Consider the following 20772-nt stretch of genomic DNA (forward strand, 5'->3'; position numbering starts at 1 on the left):
TACCGCCGTGCTCGCTGGCGGGGTGGCAGTTGGCTGTGCTTTTAAACTGTCCCCTGTTGCACGTGACGATGAGGGTGACGTTGCGCTGCGTTGATGGTGGCCAGGGCAGGCCATGACGCTGCTGAGAAGGTCGGAAGCTCCGCTTTCAAACGCACGTTAAGATTCAGTGAGTGCGCAGGCATCCAAGTGCGTCGATGTCGAGCCGCGCAAGGAATCTGGGCGGCGGACAGTGATAGCTGATCCGGTCAATGGCTGGCAAGAACGCCCGGGAGCTGCACAACAAGAAAGATGTGCCATGAGTCCTTCATTTTGTTTGTACCGGCGTGCCAGCTGGTGGGGCGGCAGGAGGCGTGTGCTTTTAAAACGTCGCCTGTCAGACGTGACGATGAGGGTGACGTTGCACTGCGTTGATGGTGGCCAAGGCAGGCCGTGACGCTGCTGAGAAGGCTGGGAGCTCCGCTTTCAAACACACGCGAAGATTCAGCGAGTGCGCAGGCATCCGAGTGCGTCGATTTCGAGCCGCCGCAAGGAATCTGGTCGGCGAACAGTGATCGCTTATCCAGTCGATGGCTGGCAAGAACGTCCAGGAGCTACACAAAAAGAAAGATGTGCCGTGAGTCCTTCATTCTGTCTCTACCGCCGTGCTCGCTGGCGGGGCGGCAGTTGGTGTGTGCTTTTAAACCGTCCCCTGTTGCACGTGACGATGAGGGTGACATTGCACTGCGTTGATGGTGGCCAGGGGAGGCCATGATGCTGCTGAGAAGGCTGGGAGCTCCGCTTTCAAAAGCACGTGAAGATTCAGTGAGTGCGCAGGCATCCGAGTGCGCCGATTTCGAGCCGCCGCAAGGAATCTGGTCGGCGGACAGTGATCGCTGATCCGGTCGATGGCTGGCAAAAACGCCCGGGAGCTGCACAACAAGAAAGATGTGCCGTGAGTCCTTCATTCTGTTTGTACCGCCGTGCTCGCTGGCGGGGCGGCAGTTGACGTGTGCTTTTAAACCGTCTCCTGTTGCACGTGACGATGAGGGTGACGTTGCAATGCGTTGATGGTGGTCAGGGCAGGCCATAACGCTGCTGAGAAGGCTAGGAGCTCCGCTTTCAAACGCACGTTTAGATTCAATGAGTGCGCAGGCATCCGAGTGCGTCGATTTCGAGCCACCGCAAGGAATCTAGTCGGCGGACAGTGATCGCTGAAGCGGTCGATTGATGGCAAGAACGCCCAGGAGCTGCACAACAAGAAAGATGTGCCGTGAGTCCTTCATTCTGTTTGTACCGGCGTGCCAGCTGGCGGGGCGGCAGGTGGCGTGTGCTTTTAAACCGTCTTCTGTCACACGTGACGATGATGGTGACGTTGCATTGCTTTGACGGTGGCCAGTGCAGGCCATGACGCTGCTGAGAAGGCTGGGAGCTCCGCTTTCAAACGCACGTTAAGATTCAGTGAGTGCGCAGGCATCCAAGTGCATCGATTTCGAGCCACCGCAAGGAATCTAGTCGGCGGACAGTGATCGCTGAAGCGGTCGATTGATGGCAAGAACGCCCAGGAGCTGCACAACAAGAAAGATGTGCCGTGAGTCCTTCATTCTGTTTGTACCGGCGTGCCAGCTGGCGGGGCGGCAGGTGGCGTGTGCTTTTAAACCGTCTTCTGTCACACGTGACGATGATGGTGACGTTGCACTGCGTTGATGTCGCCCAGGGCAGGCCATGGTGCTGCTGAGAAGTCTGGAAGCTCTGCTTTCAAACGCACTCGAAGATTCAGTGAGGGCGCAGGCCCTCGAGTGCGTGGATGTCAAGCCGGCGCAAGGAAACTGGTCGGCGGACAGTGATCGCTGATCCGGTCGACGGCTGGCAAGAACGCCCAGGAGCTACACAAGAAGAAAGATGTGCCGTGAGTCCTTCATTCTGTCTGTACCGCCGTGCTCGCTGGCGGGGCGGCAGTTGTGTTGTGCTTTTAAACCGTCCCCTGTTGCACGTGACAATGAGGGTGACATTGCACTGCGTTGATGGTGGCCAGGGGAGGCCATGATGCTGCTGAGAAGGCTGGGAGCTCCGCTTTCAAAAGCACGTGAAGATTCAGTGAGTGCGCAGGCATCCGAGTGCGCCGATTTCGAGCCGCCGCAAGGAATCTGGTCGGCGGACAGTGATCGCTGATCCGGTTGATGGCTGGCAAGAACGCCCGGGAGCTGCACAACAAGAAAGATGTGCCGTGAGTTCTTATTCTGTTTGTACCGGCGTGCCAGCTGGTGGGGCGGCAGGTGGCGTGTGCTTTTAAACCGTTCCTGTCAGACGTGACGATGAGGGTGACGTTGCACTGCGTTGATGGTGGCCAGGGCAGGCCATGACGCTGCTGAGAAGGCTGGGAGCTCCACTTTCAAACGCCCGCGAAGATTCAGCGAGTGCGCAGGCATCCGAGTGCGTCGATTTCGAGCCGCCGTAAGGAATATGGTCGGCGGACAGTGATCGCTGATCCGGTCGATGGCTGGCAAGAACGCCCAGGAGCTACACAACAAGAAAGATGTGCCATGAGTCCTTCATTCTGTTTGTACCGCCGTGCTCGCTGGCGGGGCGGCAGTTGGCGTGTGCTTTTAAACCGTCCCCTGTTGCACGTGACGATGAGGGTGACGTTGCACTGCGTTGATGGTGGCCAGTGCAGGCCATGACGCTGCTGAGAAGGCTGGGAGCTCCGCTTTCAAACGCACGTTTGGATTCAGTGAGTGCGCAGACATCCGAGTGCGTCAATGTCAAGCCGCGCAAGAAATCTGGGCGGCGGACAGTGATCGCTGATCTGGTCGATGGCTGGCGAGAACGCCCGGGAGCTGCACAACAAGAAAGATGTGCCGTGAGTCCTTCAGTCTGTTTGTACCGGCGTGCCAGCTGGCGTGGCGGCAGGTGGCGTGTGCTTTTAAACCGTCCCCTGTCACACGTGACGATGATGGTGACGTTGCACTGCGTTGATGGCGGCCAGGGCACGCCATGGTGCTGCTGAGAAGGCTGGAAGCTCCGCTTTCAAACGCACGCGAAGATTCAGTGAGTGCACAGGCCCTCGAGTGCGTGGATGTCAAGGCGGCGCAAGGAATCTGGTCGGCGGACAGTGATCGCTGATCTGGTCGACGGCTGGCAAGAACGCCCAGGAGCTACACAATAAGAAAGATGTGCCGTGAGTCCTTCATTCTGTCTGTACCACCGTGCTCGCGGGCGGAGCGGCAGTTGGTGTGTGCTTTTAAACCGTCCCCTGTTGCACGTGACGATGATGGTGTCGTTGCACTGTGTTGATGGTGGTCAGGGCAGGCCATGACGCTGCTGAGAAGGTTGGGAGCTCCGCTTTCAAACGTACGTTAAGATTCAGTGAGTGCGCAGGCATCCCAGTGCGTCGATGTCGAGCCGCGCAAGGAATCTGGGTGGTGGACAGTGATCGCTGATCGGTCGATGGCGAGAACGCCCGGGAGCTGCACAATAAGAAAGATGTGCCGTGAGTCCTTCATTCTGTTTGTACCGGCGTGCCAGCTGGTGGGGCGGCAGGTGGCGTGTGCTTTTAACGTCCCCTGTCAGACGTGACGATGAGGGTGACGTTGCACTGCGTTGATGGTAGCCAGGGCAGGCCATGAAAAGCTGAGAAAGCTTGGAGCTCCGCTTTCAAACGCACGTGAAGATTCAGTGAGTGCGCAGGCATCCGAGTGCGTCGATTGCGAGCCGCCGCAATGAATCTGGTCGGCGGACAGTGATCGCTGATCCGGTCGATGGCAGGTAAGAACGCCCAGGAGCTGCACAACAAGAAAGATGTGCCATGAGTCCTTCATTCTGTTTGTACTACCGTGCTCGCTGGCGGGACGAAATGTGGCCTGTGCTTTTAAACCATCCGCTGTCACACGTGAAGATGACGGTGACGTTGCATTGCGTTGATGGTGGCCAGGGGAGGCCATGATGCTGCTGAGAAGGCTGGGAGCACCGCTTTCAAATGCACGTGAAGATTCAGTGAGTGCGCAGGCATCCGAGTGCACCGATTTCGAGCCGCCGCAAGGAATCTGGTCGGCGGACAGTGATCGCTGATCCGGTCGATGGCTGGCAAGAACGCCCAGGAGCTACACAACAAGAAAGATGTGCCGTGAGTCCTTCATTCTGTCTGTACCACCGTGCTCGCGGGCGGGGCGGCAGTTGGTGTGTGCTTTTAAACCGTCCCCTGTTGCACGTGACGATGATGGTGTCGTTGCACTGTGTTGATGGTGGTCAGGGCAGGCCATGACGCTGCTGAGAAGGTTGGGAGCTCCGCTTTCAAACGTACGTTAAGATTCAGTGAGTGCGCAGGCATCCCAGTGCGTCGATGTCGAGCCGCGCAAGGAATCTGGGTGGTGGACAGTGATCGCTGATCCGGTCGATGGCGAGAACGCCCGGGAGCTGCACAACAAGAAAGATGTGCCGTGAGTCCTTCAGTCTGTTTGTACCGGCGTGCCAGCTGGCGTGGCGGCAGGTGGCGTGTGCTTTTAAACCGTCCCCTGTCACACGTGACGATGAGGGTGACGTTGCACTGCGTTGATGGTGGCCAGGGCAGGCCATGACGCTGCTGAGAAGGCTGGGAGCTCCACTTTCAAACGCCCGCGAAGATTCAGCGAGTGCGCAGGCATCCGAGTGCGTCGATTTGGAGCCGCCGTAAGGAATATGGTCGGCGGACAGTAATCGCTGATCCGGTCGATGGCTGGCAAGAACGCCCAGGAGCTACACAACAAGAAAGATGTGCCATGAGTCCTTCATTCTGTTTGTACCGCCGTGCTCGCTGGCGGGGCGGCAGTTGGCGTGTGCTTTTAAACCGTCCCCTGTTGCACGTGACGATGAGGGTGACGTTGCACTGCGTTGATGGTGGCCAGCGCAGGCCATGACGCTGCTGAGAAGGCTGGGAGCTCCGCTTTCAAACGCACGTTTAGATTCAGTGAGTGCGCAGGCATCCGAGTGCGTCGATGTCAAGCCGCGCAAGGAATCTGGGCGGCGGACAGTGATCGCTGATCTGGTCGATGGCTGGCAAGAACGCCCGGGAGCTGCACAACAAGAAAGATGTGCCGTGAGTCCTTCAGTCTGTTTGTACCGGCGTGCCAGCTGGCGTGGCGGCAGGTGGCGTGTGCTTTTAAACCGTCCCCTGTCACACGTGACGATGATGGTGACGTTGCACTGCGTTGATGGTGGCCAGAGCACGCCATGGTGCTGCTGAGAAGGCTGGAAGCTCCGCTTTCAAACGCACGCGAAGATTCAGTGAGTGCACAGGCCCTCGAGTGCGTGGATGTCAAGCCGGCGCAAGGAATCTGGTCGGCGGACAGTGATCGCTGATCCAGTCGACGGCTGGCAAGAACGCCCAGGAGCTACACAATAAGAAAGATGTGCCGTGAGTCCTTCATTCTGTCTGTACCGCCGTGCTCGTGGGCGGGGCGGCAGTTGGTGTGTGCTTTTAAACCGTCCCCTGTTGCACGTGACGATGATGGTGTCGTTGCACTGTGTTGATGGTGGTCAGGGCAGGCCATGACGCTGCTGAGAAGGCTGGGAGCTCCGCTTTCAAATGCACGTTAAGATTCAGTGAGTGCGCAGGCATCCCAGTGCGTCGATGTCGAGCCGCGCAAGGAATCTGGGTGGTGGACAGTGATCGCTGACCCGGTCGATGGCGAGAATGCCCGGGACCTGCACAATAAAAAAGATGTGCCCTGAGTCCTTCATTCTGTTTGTACCGGCGTGCCAGCTGGTGGGGCGGCAGGTGGCGTGTGCTTTTAACGTCCCCTGTCAGACGTGACGATGAGGGTGACGTTGCACTGCGTTGATGGTGGCCAGGGCAGGCCATGACGCTGCTGAGAAAGCTTGGGGCTCCGCTTTCAAACGCACGTGAAGATTCATTGAGTGCGCAGGCATCCGAGTGCGCCGATTTTGAGCCGCCGCAAGGAATCTGGTCGGCGGACAGTGATCGCTGATCCGGTCGATGGCTGGCAAGAACGCCCAGGAGCTACACAACAAGAAAGATGGGCCGTGAGTCCTTCATTCTGTTTGTACCGCCGTGCTCGCTGGCGGGGTGGCAGTTGGCTGTGCTTTTAAACTGTCCCCTGTTGCACGTGACGATGAGGGTGACGTTGCGCTGCGTTGATGGTGGCCAGGGCAGGCCATGACGCTGCTGAGAAGGTTGGAAGCTCCGCTTTCAAACGCACGTTAAGATTCAGTGAGTGCGCAGGCATCCAAGTGCGTCGATGTCGAGCCGCGCAAGGAATCTGGGCGGCGGACAGTGATAGCTGATCCGGTCGATGGCTGGCAAGAACGCCCGGGAGCTGCACAACAAGAAAGATGTGCCATGAGTCCTTCATTCTGTTTGTACCGGCGTGCCAGCTGGTGGGGCGGCAGGTGGCGTGTGCTTTTAAAACGTCGCCTGTCAGACGTGACGATGAGGGTGACGTTGCACTGCGTTGATGGTGGCCAAGGCAGGCCGTGACGCTGCTGAGAAGGCTGGGAGCTCCGCTTTCAAACACACGCGAAGATTCAGCGAGTGCGCAGGCATCCGAGTGCGTCGATTTCGAGCCGCCGCAAGGAATCTGGTCGGCGAACAGTGATCGCTTATCCAGTCGATGGCTGGCAAGAACGTCCAGGAGCTACACAAAAAGAAAGATGTGCCGTGAGTCCTTCATTCTGTCTGTACCGCCGTGCTCGCTGGCGGGGCGGCAGTTGGTGTGTGCTTTTAAACCGTCCCCTGTTGCACGTGACGATGAGGGTGACATTGCACTGCGTTGATGGTGGCCAGGGGAGGCCATGATGCTGCTGAGAAGGCTGGGAGCTCCGCTTTCAAAAGCACGTGAAGATTCAGTGAGTGCGCAGGCATCCGAGTGCGCCGATTTCGAGCCGCCGCAAGGAATCTGGTCGGCGGACAGTGATCGCTGATCCGGTCGATGGCTGGCAAAAACGCCCGGGAGCTGCACAACAAGAAAGATGTGCCGTGAGTCCTTCATTCTGTTTGTACCGCCGTGCTCGCTGGCGGGGCGGCAGTTGACGTGTGCTTTTAAACCGTCTCCTGTTGCACGTGACGATGAGGGTGACGTTGCAATGCGTTGATGGTGGTCAGGGCAGGCCATAACGCTGCTGAGAAGGCTAGGAGCTCCGCTTTCAAACGCACGTTTAGATTCAATGAGTGCGCAGGCATCCGAGTGCGTCGATTTCGAGCCACCGCAAGGAATCTAGTCGGCGGACAGTGATCGCTGAAGCGGTCGATTGATGGCAAGAACGCCCAGGAGCTGCACAACAAGAAAGATGTGCCGTGAGTCCTTCATTCTGTTTGTACCGGCGTGCCAGCTGGCGGGGCGGCAGGTGGCGTGTGCTTTTAAACCGTCTTCTGTCACACGTGACGATGATGGTGACGTTGCATTGCTTTGACGGTGGCCAGTGCAGGCCATGACGCTGCTGAGAAGGCTGGGAGCTCCGCTTTCAAACGTACGTTAAGATTCAGTGAGTGCGCAGGCATCCCAGTGCGTCGATGTCGAGCCGCGCAAGGAATCTGGGTGGTGGACAGTGATCGCTGATCCGGTCGATGGCGAGAACGCCCGGGAGCTGCACAACAAGAAAGATGTGCCGTGAGTCCTTCAGTCTGTTTGTACCGGCGTGCCAGCTGGCGTGGCGGCAGGTGGCGTGTGCTTTTAAACCGTCCCCTGTCACACGTGACGATGAGGGTGACGTTGCACTGCGTTGATGGTGGCCAGGGCAGGCCATGACGCTGCTGAGAAGGCTGGGAGCTCCACTTTCAAACGCCCGCGAAGATTCAGCGAGTGCGCAGGCATCCGAGTGCGTCGATTTCGAGCCGCCGTAAGGAATATGGTCGGTGGACAGTAATCGCTGATCCGGTCGATGGCTGGCAAGAACGCCCAGGAGCTACACAACAAGAAAGATGTGCCATGAGTCCTTCATTCTGTTTGTACCGCCGTGCTCGCTGGCGGGGCGGCAGTTGGCGTGTGCTTTTAAACCGTCCCCTGTTGCACGTGACGATGAGGGTGACGTTGCACTGCGTTGATGGTGGCCAGCGCAGGCCATGACGCTGCTGAGAAGGCTGGGAGCTCCGCTTTCAAACGCACGTTTAGATTCAGTGAGTGCGCAGGCATCCGAGTGCGTCGATGTCAAGCCGCGCAAGGAATCTGGGCGGCGGACAGTGATCGCTGATCTGGTCGATGGCTGGCAAGAACGCCCGGGAGCTGCACAACAAGAAAGATGTGCCGTGAGTCCTTCAGTCTGTTTGTACCGGCGTGCCAGCTGGCGTGGCGGCAGGTGGCGTGTGCTTTTAAACCGTCCCCTGTCACACGTGACGATGATGGTGACGTTGCACTGCGTTGATGGCGGCCAGGGCACGCCATGGTGCTGTGGAGAAGGCTGGAAGCTCCGCTTTCAAACGCACGCGAAGATTCAGTGAGTGCACAGGCCCTCGAGTGCGTGGATGTCAAGGCGGCGCAAGGAATCTGGTCGGCGGACAGTGATCGCTGATCTGGTCGACGGCTGGCAAGAACGCCCAGGAGCTACACAATAAGAAAGATGTGCCGTGAGTCCTTCATTCTGTCTGTACCACCGTGCTCGCGGGCGGAGCGGCAGTTGGTGTGTGCTTTTAAACCGTCCCCTGTTGCACGTGACGATGATGGTGTCGTTGCACTGTGTTGATGGTGGTCAGGGCAGGCCATGACGCTGCTGAGAAGGTTGGGAGCTCCGCTTTCAAACGTACGTTAAGATTCAGTGAGTGCGCAGGCATCCCAGTGCGTCGATGTCGAGCCGCGCAAGGAATCTGGGTGGTGGACAGTGATCGCTGATCGGTCGATGGCGAGAACGCCCGGGAGCTGCACAATAAGAAAGATGTGCCGTGAGTCCTTCATTCTGTTTGTACCGGCGTGCCAGCTGGTGGGGCGGCAGGTGGCGTGTGCTTTTAACGTCCCCTGTCAGACGTGACGATGAGGGTGACGTTGCACTGCGTTGATGGTAGCCAGGGCAGGCCATGAAAAGCTGAGAAATCTTGGAGCTCCGCTTTCAAACGCACGTGAAGATTCAGTGAGTGCGCAGGCATCCGAGTGCGTCGATTGCGAGCCGCCGCAATGAATCTGGTCGGCGGACAGTGATCGCTGATCCGGTCGATGGCAGGTAAGAACGCCCAGGAGCTGCACAACAAGAAAGATGTGCCATGAGTCCTTCATTCTGTTTGTACTACCGTGCTCGCTGGCGGGACGAAATGTGGCCTGTGCTTTTAAACCATCCGCTGTCACACGTGAAGATGACGGTGACGTTGCATTGCGTTGATGGTGGCCAGGGGAGGCCATGATGCTGCTGAGAAGGCTGGGAGCACCGCTTTCAAATGCACGTGAAGATTCAGTGAGTGCGCAGGCATCCGAGTGCACCGATTTCGAGCCGCCGCAAGGAATCTGGTCGGCGGACAGTGATCGCTGATCCGGTCGATGGCTGGCAAGAACGCCCAGGAGCTACACAACAAGAAAGATGTGCCGTGAGTCCTTCATTCTGTCTGTACCACCGTGCTCGCGGGCGGGGCGGCAGTTGGTGTGTGCTTTTAAACCGTCCCCTGTTGCACGTGACGATGATGGTGTCGTTGCACTGTGTTGATGGTGGTCAGGGCAGGCCATGACGCTGCTGAGAAGGTTGGGAGCTCCGCTTTCAAACGTACGTTAAGATTCAGTGAGTGCGCAGGCATCCCAGTGCGTCGATGTCGAGCCGCGCAAGGAATCTGGGTGGTGGACAGTGATCGCTGATCCGGTCGATGGCGAGAACGCCCGGGAGCTGCACAACAAGAAAGATGTGCCGTGAGTCCTTCAGTCTGTTTGTACCGGCGTGCCAGCTGGCGTGGCGGCAGGTGGCGTGTGCTTTTAAACCGTCCCCTGTCACACGTGACGATGAGGGTGACGTTGCACTGCGTTGATGGTGGCCAGGGCAGGCCATGACGCTGCTGAGAAGGCTGGGAGCTCCACTTTCAAACGCCCGCGAAGATTCAGCGAGTGCGCAGGCATCCGAGTGCGTCGATTTGGAGCCGCCGTAAGGAATATGGTCGGCGGACAGTAATCGCTGATCCGGTCGATGGCTGGCAAGAACGCCCAGGAGCTACACAACAAGAAAGATGTGCCATGAGTCCTTCATTCTGTTTGTACCGCTGTGCTCGCTGGCGGGGCGGCAGTTGGCGTGTGCTTTTAAACCGTCCCCTGTTGCACGTGACGATGAGGGTGACGTTGCACTGCGTTGATGGTGGCCAGCGCAGGCCATGACGCTGCTGAGAAGGCTGGGAGCTCCGCTTTCAAACGCACGTTTAGATTCAGTGAGTGCGCAGGCATCCGAGTGCGTCGATGTCAAGCCGCGCAAGGAATCTGGGCGGCGGACAGTGATCGCTGATCTGGTCGATGGCTGGCAAGAACGCCCGGGAGCTGCACAACAAGAAAGATGTGCCGTGAGTCCTTCAGTCTGTTTGTACCGGCGTGCCAGCTGGCGTGGCGGCAGGTGGCGTGTGCTTTTAAACCGTCCCCTGTCACACGTGACGATGATGGTGACGTTGCACTGCGTTGATGGTGGCCAGAGCACGCCATGGTGCTGCTGAGAAGGCTGGAAGCTCCGCTTTCAAACGCACGCGAAGATTCAGTGAGTGCACAGGCCCTCGAGTGCGTGGATGTCAAGCCGGCGCAAGGAATCTGGTCGGCGGACAGTGATCGCTGATCCAGTCGACGGCTGGCAAGAACGCCCAGGAGCTACACAATAAGAAAGATGTGCCGTGAGTCCTTCATTCTGTCTGTACCGCCGTGCTCGTGGGCGGGGCGGCAGTTGGTGTGTGCTTTTAAACCGTCCCCTGTTGCACGTGACGATGATGGTGTCGTTGCACTGTGTTGATGGTGGTCAGGGCAGGCCATGACGCTGCTGAGAAGGCTGGGAGCTCCGCTTTCAAATGCACGTTAAGATTCAGTGAGTGCGCAGGCATCCCAGTGCGTCGATGTCGAGCCGCGCAAGGAATCTGGGTGGTGGACAGTGATCGCTGACCCGGTCGATGGCGAGAATGCCCGGGACCTGCACAATAAAAAAGATGTGCCCTGAGTCCTTCATTCTGTTTGTACCGGCGTGCCAGCTGGTGGGGCGGCAGGTGGCGTGTGCTTTTAACGTCCCCTGTCAGACGTGACGATGAGGGTGACGTTGCACTGCGTTGATGGTGGCCAGGGCAGGCCATGACGCTGCTGAGAAAGCTTGGAGCTCCGCTTTCAAACGCACGTGAAGATTCATTGAGTGCGCAGGCATCCGAGTGCGCCGATTTCGAGCCGCCGCAAGGAATCTGGTCGGCGGACAGTGATCGCTGATCCGGTCGATGGCTGGCAAGAACGCCCAGGAGCTACACAACAAGAAAGATGGGCCGTGAGTCCTTCATTCTGTTTGTACCGCCGTGCTCGCTGGCGGGGTGGCAGTTGGCTGTGCTTTTAAACTGTCCCCTGTTGCACGTGACGATGAGGGTGACGTTGCGCTGCGTTGATGGTGGCCAGGGCAGGCCATGACGCTGCTGAGAAGGTTGGAAGCTCCGCTTTCAAACGCACGTTAAGATTCAGTGAGTGCGCAGGCATCCAAGTGCGTCGATGTCGAGCCGCGCAAGGAATCTGGGCGGCGGACAGTGATAGCTGATCCGGTCGATGGCTGGCAAGAACGCCCGGGAGCTGCACAACAAGAAAGATGTGCCATGAGTCCTTCATTCTGTTTGTACCGGCGTGCCAGCTGGTGGGGCGGCAGGTGGCGTGTGCTTTTAAAACGTCGCCTGTCAGACGTGACGATGAGGGTGACGTTGCACTGCGTTGATGGTGGCCAAGGCAGGCCGTGACGCTGCTGAGAAGGCTGGGAGCTCCGCTTTCAAACACACGCGAAGATTCAGCGAGTGCGCAGGCATCCGAGTGCGTCGATTTCGAGCCGCCGCAAGGAATCTGGTCGGCGAACAGTGATCGCTTATCCAGTCGATGGCTGGCAAGAACGTCCAGGAGCTACACAAAAAGAAAGATGTGCCGTGAGTCCTTCATTCTGTCTGTACCGCCGTGCTCGCTGGCGGGGCGGCAGTTGGTGTGTGCTTTTAAACCGTCCCCTGTTGCACGTGACGATGAGGGTGACATTGCACTGCGTTGATGGTGGCCAGGGGAGGCCATGATGCTGCTGAGAAGGCTGGGAGCTCCGCTTTCAAAAGCACGTGAAGATTCAGTGAGTGCGCAGGCATCCGAGTGCGCCGATTTCGAGCCGCCGCAAGGAATCTGGTCGGCGGACAGTGATCGCTGATCCGGTCGATGGCTGGCAAAAACGCCCGGGAGCTGCACAACAAGAAAGATGTGCCGTGAGTCCTTCATTCTGTTTGTACCGCCGTGCTCGCTGGCGGGGCGGCAGTTGACGTGTGCTTTTAAACCGTCTCCTGTTGCACGTGACGATGAGGGTGACGTTGCAATGCGTTGATGGTGGTCAGGGCAGGCCATAACGCTGCTGAGAAGGCTAGGAGCTCCGCTTTCAAACGCACGTTTAGATTCAATGAGTGCGCAGGCATCCGAGTGCGTCGATTTCGAGCCACCGCAAGGAATCTAGTCGGCGGACAGTGATCGCTGAAGCGGTCGATTGATGGCAAGAACGCCCAGGAGCTGCACAACAAGAAAGATGTGCCGTGAGTCCTTCATTCTGTTTGTACCGGCGTGCCAGCTGGCGGGGCGGCAGGTGGCGTGTGCTTTTAAACCGTCTTCTGTCACACGTGACGATGATGGTGACGTTGCATTGCTTTGACGGTGGCCAGTGCAGGCCATGACGCTGCTGAGAAGGCTGGGAGCTCCGCTTTCAAACGTACGTTAAGATTCAGTGAGTGCGCAGGCATCCCAGTGCGTCGATGTCGAGCCGCGCAAGGAATCTGGGTGGTGGACAGTGATCGCTGATCCGGTCGATGGCGAGAACGCCCGGGAGCTGCACAACAAGAAAGATGTGCCGTGAGTCCTTCAGTCTGTTTGTACCGGCGTGCCAGCTGGCGTGGCGGCAGGTGGCGTGTGCTTTTAAACCGTCCCCTGTCACACGTGACGATGAGGGTGACGTTGCACTGCGTTGATGGTGGCCAGGGCAGGCCATGACGCTGCTGAGAAGGCTGGGAGCTCCACTTTCAAACGCCCGCGAAGATTCAGCGAGTGCGCAGGCATCCGAGTGCGTCGATTTCGAGCCGCCGTAAGGAATATGGTCGGTGGACAGTAATCGCTGATCCGGTCGATGGCTGGCAAGAACGCCCAGGAGCTACACAACAAGAAAGATGTGCCATGAGTCCTTCATTCTGTTTGTACCGCCGTGCTCGCTGGCGGGGCGGCAGTTGGCGTGTGCTTTTAAACCGTCCCCTGTTGCACGTGACGATGAGGGTGACGTTGCACTGCGTTGATGGTGGCCAGCGCAGGCCATGACGCTGCTGAGAAGGCTGGGAGCTCCGCTTTCAAACGCACGTTTAGATTCAGTGAGTGCGCAGGCATCCGAGTGCGTCGATGTCAAGCCGCGCAAGGAATCTGGGCGGCGGACAGTGATCGCTGATCTGGTCGATGGCTGGCAAGAACGCCCGGGAGCTGCACAACAAGAAAGATGTGCCGTGAGTCCTTCAGTCTGTTTGTACCGGCGTGCCAGCTGGCGTGGCGGCAGGTGGCGTGTGCTTTTAAACCGTCCCCTGTCACACGTGACGATGATGGTGACGTTGCACTGCGTTGATGGTGGCCAGAGCACGCCATGGTGCTGCTGAGAAGGCTGGAAGCTCCGCTTTCAAACGCACGCGAAGATTCAGTGAGTGCACAGGCCCTCGAGTGCGTGGATGTCAAGCCGGCGCAAGGAATCTGGTCGGCGGACAGTGATCGCTGATCCAGTCGACGGCTGGCAAGAACGCCCAGGAGCTACACAATAAGAAAGATGTGCCGTGAGTCCTTCATTCTGTCTGTACCGCCGTGCTCGTGGGCGGGGCGGCAGTTGGTGTGTGCTTTTAAACCGTCCCCTGTTGCACGTGACGATGATGGTGTCGTTGCACTGTGTTGATGGTGGTCAGAGCAGGCCATGACGCTGCTGAGAAGGCTGGGAGCTCCGCTTTCAAATGCACGTTAAGATTCAGTGAGTGCGCAGGCATCCCAGTGCGTCGATGTCGAGCCGCGCAAGGAATCTGGGTGGTGGACAGTGATCGCTGACCCGGTCGATGGCGAGAATGCCCGGGACCTGCACAATAAAAAAGATGTGCCCTGAGTCCTTCATTCTGTTTGTACCGGCGTGCCAGCTGGTGGGGCGGCAGGTGGCGTGTGCGTTTAACGTCCCCTGTCAGACGTGACGATGAGGGTGACGTTGCACTGCGTTGATGGTGGCCAGGGCAGGCCATGACGCTGCTGAGAAAGCTTGGAGCTCCGCTTTCAAACGCACGTGAAGATTCAGTGAGTGCGCAGGCATCCGAGTGCGCCGATTTCGAGCCGCCGCAAGGAATCTGGTCGGCGGACAGTGATCGCTGATCCGGTCGATGGCTGGCAAGAACGCCCAGGAGCTACACAACAAGAAAGATGGGCCGTGAGTCCTTCATTCTGTTTGTACCGCCGTGCTCGCTGGCGGGGTGGCAGTTGGCTGTGCTTTTAAACTGTCCCCTGTTGCACGTGACGATGAGGGTGACGTTGCGCTGCGTTGATGGTGGCCAGGGCAGGCCATGACGCTGCTGAGAAGGTCGGAAGCTCCGCTTTCAAACGCACGTTAAGATTCAGTGAGTGCGCAGGCATCCAAGTGCGTCGATGTCGAGCCGCGCAAGGAATCTGGGCGGCGGACAGTGATAGCTGATCCGGTCGATGGCTGGCAAGAACGCCCGGGAGCTGCACAACAAGAAAGATGTGCCATGAGTCCTTCATTCTGTTTGTACCGGCGTGCCAGCTGGTGGGGCGGCAGGTGGCGTGTGCTTTTAAAACGTCGCCTGTCAGACGTGACGATGAGGGTGACGTTGCACTGCGTTGATGGTGGCCAAGGCAGGCCGTGACGCTGCTGAGAAGGCTGGGAGCTCCGCTTTCAAACACACGCGAAGATTCAGCGAGTGCGCAGGCATCCGAGTGCGTCGATTTCGAGCCGCCGCAAGGAATCTGGTCGGCGAACAGTGATCGCTTATCCAGTCGATGGCTGGCAAGAACGTCCAGGAGCTACACAAAAAGAAAGATGTGCCGTGAGTCCTTCATTCTGTCTGTACCGCCGTGCTCGCTGGCGGGGCGGCAGTTGGTGTGTGCTTTTAAACCGTCCCCTGTTGCACGTGACGATGAGGGTGACATTGCACTGCGTTGATGGTGGCCAGGGGAGGCCATGATGCTGCTGAGAAGGCTGGGAGCTCCGCTTTCAAAAGCACGTGAAGATTCAGTGAGTGCGCAGGCATCCGAGTGCGCCGATTTCGAGCCGCCGCAAGAATTCTGGTCGGCGGACAGTGATCGCTGATCCGGTCGATGGCTGGCAAAAACGCCCGGAAGCTGCACAACAAGAAAGATGTGCCGTGAGTCCTTCATTCTGTTTGTACCGCCGTGCTCGCTGGCGGGGCGGCAGTTGACGTGTGCTTTTAAACCGTCTCCTGTTGCACGTGACGATGAGGGTGACGTTGCAATGCGTTGATGGTGGTCAGGGCAGGCCATAACGCTGCTGAGAAGGCTAGGAGCTCCGCTTTCAAACGCACGTTTAGATTCAATGAGTGCGCAGGCATCCGAGTGCGTCGATTTCGAGCCACCGCAAGGAATCTAGTCGGCGGACAGTGATCGCTGAAGCGGTCGATTGATGGCAAGAACGCCCAGGAGCTGCACAACAAGAAAGATGTGCCGTGAGTCCTTCATTCTGTTTGTACCGGCGTGCCAGCTGGCGGGGCGGCAGGTGGCGTGTGCTTTTAAACCGTCTTCTGTCACACGTGACGATGATGGTGACGTTGCATTGCTTTGACGGTGGCCAGTGCAGGCCATGACGCTGCTGAGAAGGCTGGGAGCTCCGCTTTCAAACGCACGTTAAGATTCAGTGAGTGCGCAGGCATCCAAGTGCATCGATTTCGAGCCACCGCAAGGAATCTAGTCGGCGGACAGTGATCGCTGAAGCGGTCGATTGATGGCAAGAACGCCCAGGAGCTGCACAACAAGAAAGATGTGCCGTGAGTCCTTCATTCTGTTTGTACCGGCGTGCCAGCTGGCGGGGCGGCAGGTGGCGTGTGCTTTTAAACCGTCTTCTGTCACACGTGACGATGATGGTGACGTTGCACTGCGTTGATGGCGCCCAGGGCAGGCCATGGTGCTGCTGAGAAGTCTGGAAGCTCTGCTTTCAAACGCACTCGAAGATTCAGTGAGGGCGCAGGCCCTCGAGTGCGTGGATGTCAAGCCGGCGCAAGGAAACTGGTCGGCGGACAGTGATCGCTGATCCGGTCGACGGCTGGCAAGAACGCCCAGGAGCTACACAAGAAGAAAGATGTGCCGTGAGTCCTTCATTCTGTCTGTACCGCCGTGCTCGCTGGCGGGGCGGCAGTTGTTGTGTGCTTTTAAACCGTCCCCTGTTGCACGTGACAATGAGGGTGACATTGCACTGCGTTGATGGTGGCCAGGGGAGGCCATGACGCTGCTGAGAAGGTCGGAAGCTCCGCTTTCAAACGCACGTTAAGATTCAGTGAGTGCGCAGGCATCCAAGTGCGTCGATGTCGAGCCGCGCAAGGAATCTGGGCGGCGGACAGTGATAGCTGATCCGGTCGATGGCTGGCAAGAACGCCCGGGAGCTGCACAACAAGAAAGATGTGCCATGAGTCCTTCATTCTGTTTGTACCGGCGTGCCAGCTGGTGGGGCGGCAGGTGGCGTGTGCTTTTAAAACGTCGCCTGTCAGACGTGACGATGAGGGTGACGTTGCACTGCGTTGATGGTGGCCAAGGCAGGCCGTGACGCTGCTGAGAAGGCTGGGAGCTCCGCTTTCAAACACACGCGAAGATTCAGCGAGTGCGCAGGCATCCGAGTGCGTCGATTTCGAGCCGCCGCAAGGAATCTGGTCGGCGAACAGTGATCGCTTATCCAGTCGATGGCTGGCAAGAACGTCCAGGAGCTACACAAAAAGAAAGATGTGCCGTGAGTCCTTCATTCTGTCTGTACCGCCGTGCTCGCTGGCGGGGCGGCAGTTGGTGTGTGCTTTTAAACCGTCCCCTGTTGCACGTGACGATGAGGGTGACATTGCACTGCGTTGATGGTGGCCAGGGGAGGCCATGATGCTGCTGAGAAGGCTGGGAGCTCCGCTTTCAAAAGCACGTGAAGATTCAGTGAGTGCGCAGGCATCCGAGTGCGCCGATTTCGAGCCGCCGCAAGGAATCTGGTCGGCGGACAGTGATCGCTGATCCGGTCGATGGCTGGCAAAAACGCCCGGGAGCTGCACAACAAGAAAGATGTGCCGTGAGTCCTTCATTCTGTTTGTACCGCCGTGCTCGCTGGCGGGGCGGCAGTTGACGTGTGCTTTTAAACCGTCTCCTGTTGCACGTGACGATGAGGGTGACGTTGCAATGCGTTGATGGTGGTCAGGGCAGGCCATAACGCTGCTGAGAAGGCTAGGAGCTCCGCTTTCAAACGCACGTTTAGATTCAATGAGTGCGCAGGCATCCGAGTGCGTCGATTTCGAGCCACCGCAAGGAATCTAGTCGGCGGACAGTGATCGCTGAAGCGGTCGATTGATGGCAAGAACGCCCAGGAGCTGCACAACAAGAAAGATGTGCCGTGAGTCCTTCATTCTGTTTGTACCGGCGTGCCAGCTGGCGGGGCGGCAGGTGGCGTGTGCTTTTACACCGTCTTCTGTCACACGTGACGATGATGGTGACGTTGCATTGCTTTGACGGTGGCCAGTGCAGGCCATGACGCTGCTGAGAAGGCTGGGAGCTCCGCTTTCAAACGCACGTTAAGATTCAGTGAGTGCGCAGGCATCCAAGTGCATCGATTTCGAGCCACCGCAAGGAATCTAGTCGGCGGACAGTGATCGCTGAAGCGGTCGATTGATGGCAAGAACGCCCAGGAGCTGCACAACAAGAAAGATGTGCCGTGAGTCCTTCATTCTGTTTGTACCGGCGTGCCAGCTGGCGGGGCGGCAGGTGGCGTGTGCTTTTAAACCGTCTTCTGTCACACGTGACGATGATGGTGACGTTGCACTGCGTTGATGGCGCCCAGGGCAGGCCATGGTGCTGCTGAGAAGTCTGGAAGCTCTGCTTTCAAACGCACTCGAAGATTCAGTGAGGGCGCAGGCCCTCGAGTGCGTGGATGTCAAGCCGGCGCAAGGAAACTGGTCGGCGGACAGTGATCGCTGATCCGGTCGACGGCTGGCAAGAACGCCCAGGAGCTACACAAGAAGAAAGATGTGCCGTGAGTCCTTCATTCTGTCTGTACCGCCGTGCTCGCTGGCGGGGCGGCAGTTGTTGTGTGCTTTTAAACCGTCCCCTGTTGCACGTGACAATGAGGGTGACATTGCACTGCGTTGATGGTGGCCAGGGGAGGCCATGATGCTGCTGAGAAGGCTGGGAGCTCCGCTTTCAAAAGCACGTGAAGATTCAGTGAGTGCGCAGGCATCCGAGTGCGCCGATTTCGAGCCGCCGCAAGGAATCTGGTCGGCGGACAGTGATCGCTGATCCGGTTGATGGCTGGCAAGAACGCCCGGGAGCTGCACAACAAGAAAGATGTGCCGTGAGTTCTTATTCTGTTTGTACCGGCGTGCCAGCTGGTGGGGCGGCAGGTGGCGTGTGCTTTTAAACCGTTCCTGTCAGACGTGACGATGAGGGTGACGTTGCACTGCGTTGATGGTGGCCAGGGCAGGCCATGACGCTGCTGAGAAGGCTGGGAGCTCCACTTTCAAACGCCCGCGAAGATTCAGCGAGTGCGCAGGCATCCGAGTGCGTCGATTTCGAGCCGCCGTAAGGAATATGGTCGGCGGACAGTGATCGCTGATCCGGTCGATGGCTGGCAAGAACGCCCAGGAGCTACACAACAAGAAAGATGTGCCATGAGTCCTTCATTCTGTTTGTACCGCCGTGCTCGCTGGCGGGGCGGCAGTTGGCGTGTGCTTTTAAACCGTCCCCTGTCACACGTGACGATGATGGTGACGTTGCACTGCGTTGATGGCGGCCAGGACACGCCATGGTGCTGCTGAGAAGGCTGGAAGCTCCGCTTTCAAACGCACGCGAAGATTCAGTGAGTGCACAGGCCCTCGAGTGCGTGGATGTCAAGGCGGCGCAAGGAATCTGGTCGGCGGACAGTGATCGCTGATCTGGTCGACGGCTGGCAAGAACGCCCAGGAGCTACACAATAAGAAAGATGTGCCGTGAGTCCTTCATTCTGTCTGTACCACCGTGCTCGCGGGCGGGGCGGCAGTTGGTGTGTGCTTTTAAACCGTCCCCTGTTGCACGTGACGATGATGGTGTCGTTGCACTGTGTTGATGGTGGTCAGGGCAGGCCATGACGCTGCTGAGAAGGTTGCGAGCTCCACTTTCAAACGTACGTTAAGATTCAGTGAGTGCGCAGGCATCCCAGTGCGTCGATGTCGAGCCGCGCAAGGAATCTGGGTGGTGGACAGTGATCGCTGATCCGGTCGATGGCGAGAACGCCCGGGAGCTGCACAATAAGAAAGATGTGCCGTGAGTCCTTCATTCTGTTTGTACCGGCGTGCCAGCTGGTGGGGCGGCAGGTGGCGTGTGCTTTTAACGTCCCCTGTCAGACGTGACGATGAGGGTGACGTTGCACTGCGTTGATGGTAGCCAGGGCAGGCCATGACGCTGCTGAGAAAGCTTGGAGCTCCGCTTTCAAACGCACGTGAAGATTCAGTGAGTGCGCAGGCATCCGAGTGCGTCGATTGCGAGCCGCCGCAATGAATCTGGTCGGCGGACAGTGATCGCTGATCCGGTCGATGGCAGGTAAGAACGCCCAGGAGCTGCACAACAAGAAAGATGTGCCATGAGTCCTTCATTCTGTTTGTACTACCGTGCTCGCTGGCGGGACGAAATGTGGCCTGTGCTTTTAAACCATCCGCTGTCACACGTGAAGATGACGGTGACGTTGCATTGCGTTGATGGTGGCCAGGGGAGGCCATGATGCTGCTGAGAAGGCTGGGAGCACCGCTTTCAATTGCACGTGAAGATTCAGTGAGTGCGCAGGCATCCGAGTGCACCGATTTCGAGCCGCCGCAAGGAATCTGGTCGGCGGACAGTGATCGCTGATCCGGTCGATGGCTGGCAAGAACGCCCAGGAGCTACACAACAAGAAAGATGGGCCGTGAGTCCTTCATTCTGTTTGTACCGCCGTGCTCGCTGGCGGGGTGGCAGTTGGCTGTGCTTTTAAACTGTCCCCTGTTGCACTCGACGATGAGGGTGACGTTGCGCTGCGTTGATGGTGGCCAGTGCAGGCCATGACGCTGCTGAGAAGGCTGGGAGCTCGGCTTTCAAACACACGCGAAGATTCAGTGAGTGCGCAGGCATCCAAGTGCATCGATTTCGAGCCACCGCAAGGAATCTAGTCGGCGGACAGTGATCGCTGAAGCGGTCGATTGATGGCAAGAACGCCCAGGAGCTGCACAACAAGAAAGATGTGCCGTGAGTCCTTCATTCTGTTTGTACCGGCGTGCCAGCTGGCGGGGCGGCAGGTGGCGTGTGCTTTTAAACCGTCTTCTGTCACACGTGACGATGATGGTGACGTTGCACTGCGTTGATGGCGCCCAGGGCAGGCCATGGTGCTGCTGAGAAGGCTGGAAGCTCTGCTTTCAAACGCACTCGAAGATTCAGTGAGGGCGCAGGCCCTCGA

The sequence above is a fragment of the Rhipicephalus microplus genome, chromosome 2 (genome assembly GCF_043290135.1).
Source record: "Rhipicephalus microplus isolate Deutch F79 chromosome 2, USDA_Rmic, whole genome shotgun sequence".
Lineage (NCBI taxonomy): Eukaryota > Metazoa > Arthropoda > Arachnida > Ixodida > Ixodidae > Rhipicephalus > Rhipicephalus microplus.